The sequence below is a fragment of the Apium graveolens genome, chromosome 11 (assembly GCF_009905375.1).
Source record: "Apium graveolens cultivar Ventura chromosome 11, ASM990537v1, whole genome shotgun sequence".
Classification (NCBI taxonomy): domain Eukaryota; kingdom Viridiplantae; phylum Streptophyta; class Magnoliopsida; order Apiales; family Apiaceae; genus Apium; species Apium graveolens.
In genome coordinates, this window is record NC_133657.1 from 46052652 (window position 1) to 46061076 (window position 8425).

The window sequence follows — 8425 nt, forward strand, 5'->3', positions numbered from 1 at the left end:
GTACTTAAGCAATTTTCAATTTAGCACATAATACACAAATAGAGTAATTTCTGTAAATACTGATTATAAAGTCTGATGCATCAGAACAAAGCTAAGCAAATTTAGAGAAAGAACCTGAAACCATTCCAAGTTCATTTACCAATCTTGTAAAAGTAGCTTCACACAGTGGTTTTGTGGAGATATCTGCTAGTTGTTGATCTGTTGGAACAAAGTGTAATTCCACTGTACCTTCATCCACATGTTCCCTTATGAAGTGGTACCTGATGCTGATGTGCTTTGTCATTGAGTGTTGAACTGGATTACTTGTCATAGCAATAGCACTTTGATTATCACAGTAAATAGGGATTTTAAAATATGTTAACCCATAATCCAGTAACTGATTCTTCATCCAAAGAATCTATGCACAACAGCTTCCTGCAGCAATGTACTCTGCTTCTGCAGTGGATATGGAAATTGACTTTTGTTTCTTGCTAAACCAAGAAACCAATCTGCCTCCAAGAAATTGGCAGCTTCCACTTGTATTTTTCCTGTCAATTTTGCAACCTGCAAAATCTGCATCTGAGTAACCTGTTAGTTTAAAATCTGATTCTCTGGGATACCACAATCCCAGATCAGCTGTTCCTTTAATATACTTGAAAATTCTTTCACAGCTATCAAGTGAGGTTCTCTTGGATCTGCTTGAAATCTTGCACAAAGACAGATAGCATACATGATTTCAGGTCTACTAGAAGTTAGATAGAGTAGAGAGCCAATCATACCTCTGTAATCAGTAATATCTACTGATTTACCAGTATCCTTGTCCAGTTTTGTTGTAGTGGCCATGAGAGTGGATGCACTTGAACAATCTTGCATTCCAAATTTCTTCAGCAAGTTTCTGGTGTACTTAGTTTGACAAATAAAAGTGCCTTCTTCATTCTGCTTGACTTGAAGGCCCAGAAAATAGCTAAGTTCCCCCATCATACTCATTTGATATCTTGACTGCATCAGTTTGGCAAACTTCTTGCAAAGTCTGTCATTTGTAGAACCAAAAATGATATCATCAACATAAATCTGGACCAGAAGTAAGTCCTTTCCATGGTTGAGGTAGAACAGTGTTTTATCTATAGTTCCTCTATTAAATCCACTTTCCAGAAGAAACTGAGCTAAAGTGCTTTATCAAGCCTGTAGACATAATCTGGATATTTTGAATCTATAAAGCCTGGAGGTTGTTCAACATATACTTCTTCCTCCAATTCTCCATTGAGAAAAGCACTTTTCACATCCATTTGAAAGACAGTAAACTTTTTGTGAGCAGCATAAGCCAAAAATATCCTTATGGCTTCTAATCTAGCAACTGGTGCAAATGTTTCATCATAATTAATTCCCTCCTGTTGAGAATATCCTTTTGCAACTAGCCTTGCCTTATTCCTTGTAATTATGCCAGCACTATCAGTTTTGTTTCTGAATACCCACTTTGTACCAACAACAGATCTATTCTTTGGTCTTGGCACTAGGGTCCAGACTTTGTTTCTTTCAAATTCATTTAACTCTTACTGCATTGCTTGCACCCAATCAGCATCTTGAAGAGCTTCTTCCACTTTCTTTGGCTCAGTCTGAGAAAGAAAAGAGTTGAAAAGACATTCATTTCAAGTAGCTGTTCTAGTTCTGACACCTGCATCAGGATTTCCACTTATCAAATCAGGTGTATGTGATTTAGTCCACTTCCTTGCAGATGGAAGGTTCTCTCTAGAACTGGATGCTCCCCCATGATCCATGCTGTCTTCATTTTCATTTTCTGATGCTCCCCCTCAAACTATGCTCTCTGAGTTGGATTTTTCAGAATTTAGATTTTCAGACCTATCAGAACTTGGCTTATCAGAACTTGACGAATCAGAACTTGAAGAGCCAGATGTATGTTCTGATGCTTCTTGAGATATGGTTAGATCTTGAGTATGCTCCCCCTGCATAGGTGCATCTTCCTTTGGTGTAGTCACCACAGTTTCAATAACATCAGAGTTTAATCCATCAGAGTTTGTAGTATCAGGATCTAGATTTTCAGGATTTTCAATATCAGAATTTGAGTCTTCATTTTCAAATCTCAGCTGATCATGATCAATAAAAACTTCAAGTCCAGTAATCTTCTTGTCATCAAAAGAGACATTGATAGATTCCATGACCACTCTTGTTCTCAAGTTATAGACTCTGAAGGCTTTTGTGGAAAGTGGATATCCAACAAAGATTCCTTCATCAGCTTTTAAATCAAATTTAGTTAGCTGTTCAGGATGAGTCTTAAGAATAAAACACTTGCATCCAAATACATGAAAATATTTCAGATTTGGTTTCTTTTTCTTCACCATCTCATATGATGTCTTTCCTTGCTTGTTAATGAGTGTTGCATTTTGAGTAAAACAAGCAGTCTGCACAGCTTCAGCCCAGAAATAGGTTGGAAGCTTTGCTTCATCAAGCATTGTACGTGCAGCTTCAATGAGAGTTCTATTCTTCCTTTCAACAACTCCATTTTGCTGTGGAGTTCCAGGAGCAGAAAATTCCTGCTTGATTCCATGGTTTTGGCAGAACTCTTCCACTATCAAATTCTTGAATTCAGTACCATTATCACTCCTTATTGTTTTTACAGAATCTTTGACCAATTTATCCAGTTGCTTGACATGATCAATCAAGATAGATGCAGTTTCACTTTTTATGTGCAAGAAATACACCCATGTGTATCTGGTGAACTCATCCACTATGACCAAAGCATATTTCTTCTTTGCAATAGACATGACACTTACTGGACCAAATAGATCAACATGTAGTAGGTGATAAGGCTCAAGAATTGATGATTCAGTCCTGCTCTTGAATGAGGATTTTCTTTGTTTAGCCTTCTGACAAGAATCACAAAGGCCATCAGGAGCAAATACTGACTTTGGCGGTCCTCTCACAAGATCTTTCTTGACTAGTTCATTTATATTTTTGAAATTTAAATGAGAGAGTTTTTTGTGCCAATTCCATCTTTCTTCAATTGATGCTCTACTTATCAGACATATTGCAGAACCATCATTACTTGTTGAAAGCTTGGCTTCATAAATGTTACCACGCCTGTATCCTTTCAGAACAACTTTGCCTTTAGATTTACTTACAACTTCACAGTGTTCTTCAAAGAAATCAACATGATAACCTCTGTCACAGATTTGACTTATACTTAGTAAATTGTGTTTAAGTCCTGAGACCAGAGCTACTTCTTTAATGATGACATTCCCAAGATTGATATTGCCATATCCCAATGTTTTTCCAATGTTGCCATCTCCATAAGAAACACTTGGGCCAGCTTTCTCCATAAAGTCTGATATCAGGGCTTTATTACCAGTCATATGTCCTGAACATCCACTGTGCAGAACTAGGATGTTTTTCCTGTTGCCCTGCAATCACAAAGACCACTAATGGTTAGTTTTAAGGACCCAGACATGCTTAGATCCTTTGGCCTTATTAAGTTTGTTAACATTTGCAGCGGATTTAGCATCAGAGTTTATGTCAACATTTTTCTTATCAGAATTTACACTTTCAGACTTTGAATCAGAACTTACACTAGAAGGAACAATGGTAACTTTCTTTAAAGAAGGTTTTATTTGATAATAATCATAGTACAAACTATGATATTCCTTACAAGTATAAATGGAATGCCATAAACTACCACAATGAAAACAAGGATTTTGTGGTTTATATCTAACAGACTGACTCTTAACTCCTGACTTTGAAGGTAAGGAGTTTATGTTCTTATTCTTCCTGCAAAAAGAAGCCATATGGTTAGAACTTCCACAGTTATGACACGTTTTCCTAGGAGCTTCAGGAACAGGCTTATAATCATTGCTTTTATTCACTCCTTCCTTTGCATTCCTATTTTTCCTAGGTGATTTTACCTTGTTTGCATTCTTAACATCTTTCAGCTTATGCTTAAGCTGCTTCTTTGTCATTAAGCCTATGTTTACTTCAGCTATCTTTTCCTGTTTTAGTTTGTCAGAAGTTAATTCATTTTTAGCTTCTGATTTCTCATTATCAGACTTTACAGCTACAAACTTGACATGTTTTAACTTTGGCTACTTTCAGTTCCTTTATCATTCTTATCCTCTCCATAACCTAAGCCCTTTTTCCAGTTTTCACTACTTAACAAATTCTGAGTTGTTCTGCCAGAGTTAGTCCAAGTCTTGATAACCTCTCTTTCCTTTTATAACTCAGTTTTTAGAGATTCATTCATTTTTAGCACTTCATCCCTAACATAAAAAGCATCATCTCTATCTTTCTGAGTTTGATGGAACATAACTAACTCATTTTCTAAGAAATCATTTCTTTTCTTAAAAGCAAGATTTTCAGAAGTTAATCTTTCACATGTTAAAGTTTGATCTCTATAACTAACAAACATGGTTTTAAGATATCTTCTCAACTCATTTATATCATCAGTATGAAAGGCATAAGTAGTTTGAGGTACCTTTGATTCAGCAGTTTCAGGACTGCTTTCAGCACTTGCCTTATCAGCATTTGCCATCAATGCATAATTCTCCTCACTTTCAGAATCTGAGGTGTCTATCCAGCTTTTCTTCTTTGTGACAAGAGCTTTGCCTTTGTCACTCTTCACTTTCTTGCAATCAGGAGATATGTGGCCTTTCTCACCACAGTTGTAGCATTTGACATTTGTATAATCTCCTCTGTCAGACTTTCCTTCTCTGCTCTCAGATTTTCTGAAATTCTTCTTATCAGAGCTTGTGCCTTTCCTGGAAAACTTCTTTCCCTTCCTGAACTTCCTATATGCAATCTTTGTGATCCCTTTCACCATAAGAGTACACAGCTTCATCATCTTCTCATCAGCATCCGTCTCAGGCAAGCTTTCAGATTCTGAGTCATCATCACTTTCATAATTTGATGACTCAGTATCAGACTTTATGAAGAGAGCTTTACCCTTGTCTTTCCTTGAGGTAGCTGCCTTGGGGGATTCTTCTTCAGCCTTAAGAGCAACTGTCCTTGACTTTCCACCTTTTCTCTTGCTTCTTTGTTCCATCTCAAGTTCATGAGTCTTGAGCATTCCATAAATTTCATCAAGAGTTGTTTCATCAAGATTGTAGTTGTCTCTTATTGTTGTCGCCTTCAAATCCCAGCATTCAGGAAGAGCTAACAGGAATTTAAGGTTTGAATCTTCAAGATCATAATCCTTATCAACCAGTGACAGATCATTCAAGAGTTTGACAAATCTATCATACAAATCAGTCAATGACTCATTAGCCTTTGAGTCAAAGTGTTCATACTCTTGAGTGAGTATTGTCTTCCTGTTCTTCTTAATTGTATCAGTTCCCTGACACCTTGTTTCCAGGGCATCCCATATCTCCTTTGTAGTCTTGCAGTTTATTACCCTGTTTGACATTACATTATCAATGGCACTATGCAGTAAGTATCGTACCTTAGCATCCTTAGCAATTGATGCAATATCTTCAGCAGTGTAATCACTCTTCTCCTTTGGTACAGTCTTTGCTGCTTCACCTGCAACTGCAACCGCGAGCTTGGTTGGTTTGTGAGGCCCTTCCTTGATTCTATCAAGATATTCTGGATCTGTTGCTTCCAGAAACATGGTCATCCTCACCTTTCATATGGGATATTCAGATGGTCTCAATACGGGAACTCTGATGGTCTCATACCGATTTTGAATTTCTGTCTTTGGAGGTTCTTCAGTTTTGGTGGGCTTAGTTGGAGTTTCTGTGTCAGACATGATTGTGTTTGGATCTTAAACTGTTTGTATGTTAACAGACAGGCTCTGATACCACTTGTTAGGTCACAGACACACTGTAGAGGGGGTGAATACAATGTATAGTACAATCAAATCGAACTTTAATAACTCAAGTAACAGAAAACAAACTTTATTAAAACAATAAACTCTGTTACAATATGGAACTGTTACCTCTCAGTGATGAACAAATATCATGAGAGCTACTAGGGTTACAATGAATAATCTTCTCGAATATGATAACACTTATAGTGTAAACCCTATGTCTGTGTTTATATACTACACAGTTACAAGATAATCGCTAATTGATATGGAATATAATTCTGCTTCCTAAAATATATCAATCAGATATCTTTTCTTCCAAGTATTCTATTCTTCATAGAATTCCTTCTTCATACATATCTCTTCTTATGTTTGTCTCGATCTTCTATCCTTTAAACAGCTGTTGTCCTTATCTGAACGTTCTTCAGTACTTAAGTTCTGATATCCATCTTCTGATGATTATCTCCTGATAATATAAGTACCGATATCCTTAAGTCCTGACTTCCAGTAAGTACTGATTTATCCTGTTTAAGTAAGATCTGAAAACTAAACATAAATCATATTAGCCATGACATTATTAAATATATCTAACACCGATGATCATAATTCTGATGCAGATTCTGAAGGTAATGGTCAAGAGACAAGTCACACTATCTCAGGGACTAGTCCTCAAGCTTCAGATTATGTAGATCAAGTTGACAACAACTCGGGGGGAGCAGAACAAGGAGAAGAACAAGGATCTGGTAGTCAGACTCAACAAAATTCTGGAAATGCTGGGTCATCAAGGGATAATCTACCAAGACATGGAGTATGGAGTAAAGACCACCCTCAGAACTTGATACTTAGTAATCCTGACAGTGGAGTTAGGACTAGAAGAGCTACAATAAATGAATGTTTCTATTCTGGGTTTCTATCTCAAATGGAGCCAAAGAAAGTAGATGAAGCTCTTGAGGATCCTGATTGGGAGATTGCTATGCAAGAGGAACTCAATCAGTTCGAATGATAGAAAGTGTGGAAGCTTGTACCCAGACCTAAAGACAAATCAGTGATTGGCACAAAATGGGTTTTCAGAAACAATCTTGATGAAGATGGAATCGTAACAAGGAACAAAGCGAGACTGGTTGCTAAGGGCTACTCTCAAGAAGAAGGGATTGACTACTATAAAACCTTTGCACCAGGCTAGACTTGAAGCCATCAGGATGTTTTTAGCATTTGCAGCCCATTTAAACTTCAAGGTATATTAGATGGATGTGAAAAGTGCTTTCCTGAATGGTGAGCTTGAAGAAAAGGTCTATGTAGAGCAACCCCATGGCTTCATAGATCCTGAGTTTGAAGATTTTATCTATTTTCTCTTCAAGGCTCTTTGTGGTCTAAAGCAAGCGCCGAGAACATGGTATGACACTCTATCAGAATTTCTTCTTGAAAATGGTTTCACTAGAGGTGTCAAAGATAAGACTCTGTTTCATAAGAATCATAAAGATGAAACCATATTTGTGCAAGTTAATGTTGATGACATTATATTTGGATCTACGAATGATGCACTTTGTGCAAGGTTTGCTAGGTATGAGATGAGTATGATAGGTGAGTTGAGCTACTTCCTTGGACTACAAGTGAGTCAGAAATCAGATGGTATCTTCATTTGTCAAACAAAGTACATCATAGATCTTCTGAAGAAATATCAGTTGGAAGACTCAACACCTGCAAAGACTCCTATGGAAACTGCCATAAAACTTGATCAAGACAAGTCTGGTAAGATGGTGGACATCACTTATTATCGAGGTATGATTGGATCATTACTCTACCTAACTGCAATTCATCCAAATATTATGTTTGCTACATGCTTGTGTGCACGGTTCCAAACTGATCCAAAGGAATCTTATATGATAGCCGTCAAAAAAAATTTCAGATATCTGAAGGGTACACCTAATCTAGGTATCTGATATCCTAAAGATACGGGCTTTGATCTCATTGGCTACACAGATTCTGATTATGCTGGTTGTAAGATTGATCGGAAGAGTACTTCAGGAAGCTGTTAGTTTCTTGGGAGAAGATTGGTTTCTTGGTTTAGTAAGAAACAACATTCAGTTTCTACATCTACTGCTGAAGCTGAATATAATACTGCTGGTAGCTGCTGTTCTCAACTTCTTTGGATGAGAAACCAACTCCGAGACTATGGACTTGATTTGAAGAATATTCCTATCTATTGTGACAACACAAGTGCCATAGTAATCTCAAATAATCCTGTTTAGCATTCAAGGACCAAACATATTGATATAAGGTATCATTTCATTCGAGAGCATATAACGAATGGGATTGTGGAACTTCATTATGTTCCCACAACGGTCCAAATTACAGACATTTTTACAAATCCACTTGATGAAGTTACTTTCATTAAGTTGGTTAGTGAACTTGGCATGTTGAATTTGTCCAATTAATTGGAAATCAACAAATGTAATTTGGTGTGGGTAAACTTTACTACCCCTATGATGATGCTTTGAGGGGAAAGTAAGTTTACATATCTAGTCATTATATTTATCCATGTTTGTAAACTTGTTTTGAAGCTAACTGATTACCATGTGTTACATGTTATATGCTAGTGGTAAGTAAGTTAGAGGTTTTGATGCAATATATGAGTTGTTT